This window comes from Harmonia axyridis, chromosome 6, assembly GCF_914767665.1.
Source record: "Harmonia axyridis chromosome 6, icHarAxyr1.1, whole genome shotgun sequence".
NCBI classification, from domain to species: Eukaryota; Metazoa; Arthropoda; class Insecta; order Coleoptera; family Coccinellidae; genus Harmonia; species Harmonia axyridis.
The window spans coordinates 38,439,095-38,439,424 of record NC_059506.1 but is presented as its reverse complement, the minus strand read 5'-3'; positions in this window follow the sequence as shown (position 1 = coordinate 38,439,424).

The window sequence follows — 330 nt, the reverse complement described above, 5'->3', positions numbered from 1 at the left end:
TCCCGACACGTTTCGAACCAATTTTCTCCGGAAAAACAGGCTGTCAACATCAAAACACAACTCAAGTGAAAATAATCGTTTTGAATCTCGCTGCTCTATTACCTAACTTTCTAGTATAACCTAGAAATGCGGGGGTTGCGTATTGATTTCACGAATGCACGGTATCCGTTATGCAAGCTACCCCTAATCTACAGGGTGAACGTTTTGGTTTTAGGTTAAGTTGCCGCACCACCGTCTGTTTCGACGAAATTAATTCTTCTATTTTATTATTGCTTTCGTTGCGGAAGGACCGATGTTGCGGTGTTAAATGCGGCTAGGGGATGTTTTTGG